Genomic DNA, 3754 nt, shown 5'->3' with positions numbered 1-3754 from the left:
CAGCTTTGCTCACAACAGCCAAATACTGGAAACAACCCAAATATGCATCAACTATGAAACAAAGGGTGGTGTACCCATATAATGAAAGGAAAGGAAATTCAGCAAAGGAAAAAAGGAACAAACTACTGACACATGCTACAACATAGATGAACCTCAAAACCATTATGCTGAGTGAAAGAAACCAGACACAGGACCACGTATGATGATTCCATTTGTATGAAAATGCAAATTTATAGAGGCAGAAAGTAGATTAGCAGTTGCCCAGAGCTGGCAGTGGGAAAGGGGATTAATTGTAAATGAGCATGAAGGGTATTTTGGGGGGGGGGTGATAAAAATGTTCCTAAATTGATTAATGTTGATGGTTGCATCAGCTAGTAAATTTACCAAAAATCATTGAACTGTACACCTGAAATGGTTCAATTTTGTGATATACAAAAACATACTCCAGTGATGTTATAACTGGGCAGGATTTCAGTCATGAGAATGCTCAGAGTCTGGAGGATTCACTTTCAAGGTGGCTTACTTAAGTGACAGGCAAATTGGGGCTAGATGTTGGCAAGAGGCCTCCATTTCTCCACACAAAATGCTGCTTGAGTGTCCTCACAATATGGCAGTTGTCTTCTCCCAGAGCAAGTGATCCAAAAGAGAGAGAATCAGATATCATCTATCGTTTCTATGATCTTTCCTTGGAAGTCGGAGCAGCCCACCTGCCACATTCTATGCATTAGAAGTAAACCACCAAGTTTAGCGTAAATTCAGGAGGAAAATTACCATCCACTTTTGAAGAGAAGCGGTCAGAGAATTTGTGACACATTTTAAACCCCCTCCCAGGTCTCCCCTCAGACCACAAATTATTTATATTCACCTCACATGCAGAATACACTCATCCCCTCTCAAGGCCTCTAAAATTTTCATCCCTTACATCACTGAGGTCCAGGATCTTGTCATATAAATCATATCCCACTGCAGATGAGGCTTCTTGGGTGTGGTTCCTCAAGTTAGCTCCTCAAATATGGTTCCCCTTGATCTGTAAACCTGTGACCTCTAAAGTCAAGTCCCCCCCCTCCTCTGCCATTGTCATTGTCTCATAGCCAACATACAACAGTGGTACAATATAGGATAATTGTAATAGAACCATAGACTTTCCCATTCAAAAAGAGAGAAAAAGAAATTCACAGAAGTATCCGATCCACAGCAATTCTGAAACTGACCAGGGCAGTTGATTAGACTCTAGGCCTGGCGATACTACTCCATGGCTCTTCCCTCTGCCCTTTGGACTCTTGATTCTGGCTTCTGAGTTATTCTTATTTTCACTTGCAAAACAGCTCAAGTTTGCCGTCGACGAGTTTTCTCAGTCTGTTTCCTGCTGGTAGAAGTTTTGGAGTCCAAAGGAATCCCTTTCAGTCCAAGCTGGCAGTGTTTCCGACAACAAAACTCTCTTAAGAATGTTGTGTGCTTTCTATGAACCGTATTGGAGTTTACTCTGTCAGACAAAAGCAATACACATGAATCTTTTCAAAATAAGTGCCCATCTTAGTCTCTTTGGGCTGCTTTAACAAAATATCTCTGACTGGTGACTTATTTCTGACAGTTCTGGAGGCTGAAAGTCCAAGATCGGGGTACCAGCATGGTCGGGTTCTGGAGAAAAGCCCCACTCTGGGTCGTAGACTACCAACTTCTCACTCTGTCCTCACATGGGAGAACAGGATCAAGAGCTCTATGGGGTCTCTCTATAAGGCACTAATCCCATTCATGAGGTCTCTGCTCACATGACCTCATCACCTCCAAAGGCCCCACCTCCTAGCACTGTCACCTTTGGGGGTTAGGATTTTAACATCTGAATTTGGAGAGGACACAAACATTCAGACTATAGCAGTGCATGTGGCTTCTAATGGAGGTGCTGAGGCCAACAAACTTAGAAACTGTATTGTTTGACTAAAGTGTTTTCTAATCTATGAGACCTTGAAGAATTTTACAGTCCTATCTTCAGCTTCCTATTTAGACAATGTTTTCCTGACAGTGCCCTAGATTTGATCTTTGTGGGAACCCAATCTTGATTTTAGCATTAATTACCATCTGAAGGGCTGGGAACTTTCAAAGCCAGCAAACTCCCCCTTTTTTGTTTACCATTCCTGCCTTAGTTTTACACTTTATAAATAGTTATAATAGATCTTTATAACATTTTACTAAAAACAGCAAACAGAAACCAGACAGCACCTTCAGTGCTCTGCCTGGAACTCTCCTTAGCTGGATCACCTAGTTCATTAAGTATGCTTTTCGCTTTTCACATTAATACAGGTGACAGTGTTGCTAAACTTTCTGCCACTAGAGAGCAAGCATCCCTCTCCTTCAGTTTCCAATAACATTTCTTCACTTTCCTCTCATTCCTCTCTACCAGCCTCCTTGAAGGCCATCAGTCTTCTAGTAACAGTCTTGTCAACGCACTTTTGGCTTTCCCTAACACTTTCTGTAAGGTCCTCCCTACCTCCATTTACTGCCTGGTTACATAGCCACTCTCACAGCGTAGATTTTTGTTTTGGTGACACCCAGTTCCAAGTCTCAAAATCAATATTAGTCATCTATAGCTGTATAACAAATTTATCCAAAACTTTGTAGATTAAAACAATAAAAAAGCATTCTGTCACCAATTTTGTCATCAAGGACTTTATGAGAAGCTTACCTGGGTGGTTCTGGCTCAGGATCTCTTATGAGGTTGCAGTCAAGATGTCAGCAGGGGCTGCAGTCATCTGAAGGCTTGACTGGGCTGGAGAATCCGTTTCCAAAGTGACATCGGTAATGGCTGTTGGTGAGAGACCTCAGTTCCTCCCCACATGGGCCTCTCCCAGGGACTGCTTGAACATCCTCATGACAAAGCAGCTGGCTATGCCTCGAGTAAGGGATCCAAGAGATAGAAACCAGACAGAAGCTATCCTCTTTAGGACCTGTCTTCAAAAGATACAGAGCATTGTTTCTGCCAAATACTATTCCTTTGATGCAAGCCACTAAGTCTAGCCCACATACAAGAGGAGGGGTTTTGGAGTTCACCTTTAAAAGAGAGAAATGTCAAATTTGCAGACGTATATAATAAGACCACTACAGTGTTCAAAGACATCAAGAATTATCAAAATAAGGCCCAGTGAGACTGATTTTCTTGACTGACTCATAAACTTTCTCTGAAGGCATTTGCCAAAATTACCTCCCAACCTATTCTGATCAACAGCAGCACCACTGAGGGAACATAGAGCTCCTTGTTCAAGGGTCTACAGTAAAAAAGATACAACTGTGTTGTTTGCATTTCTTAAAAGAAACTCTCTCCGTCCTAGACTTGTATTTCATTGTCTCACCTATAGAAAATAATGAAAACTAAATGTTTTTAAAGTGAATAAACTGGAGCAGCTGGTCCATGGAACCACAGTTTGAATGGCAAGGCTCTATACTATTCATGCCACCCTTGACACCACCATTCTCTGCCCCCAGGATCCCACACAAATCCTTCCCCACTGAATTAATTCACAGAATAGACTTCTTGAGAAAACCTGCCAGACCAAGTCATCTATATGTCTAAACATTTGTAAGCAGAAATAGTTAACAAATTTAGTGCTTACTACCTCCCAGATACTTTACATATATTACCTAATTTTTTTCCACAACAACCCTAGTTATTATTAGTCTTATTTCATGGGAGGAAACTGAGGCTCAGATATTAAATAATTTGCCAAGGTCATGTGGCTAGCAATTGGCAGAACTGGTCTTG

At 41.5% G+C, this 3754-nt stretch overlaps 1 long non-coding RNA gene across 1 annotated transcript; it reads right to left on the bottom strand.

The window, feature by feature from the left end:
* Positions 1–211: 211 nt before the first annotated feature.
* On the bottom strand, positions 212–2946 carry LOC139073921 (uncharacterized). The gene is made up of 2 exons (XR_011523103.1): positions 2681–2946; positions 212–1483 (listed from the first exon to the last, which is right to left on the bottom strand). It is a non-coding gene; the product is annotated as an uncharacterized lncRNA (long non-coding RNA).
* Positions 2947–3754: the final 808 nt, after the last annotated feature.

This window comes from Equus przewalskii, chromosome 10 (genome assembly GCF_037783145.1).
Source record: "Equus przewalskii isolate Varuska chromosome 10, EquPr2, whole genome shotgun sequence".
Lineage (NCBI taxonomy): Eukaryota > Metazoa > Chordata > Mammalia > Perissodactyla > Equidae > Equus > Equus przewalskii.
The sequence above is the reverse complement of the archived record's forward strand: the minus strand, read 5'-3'. Positions and strand labels throughout refer to the sequence as shown.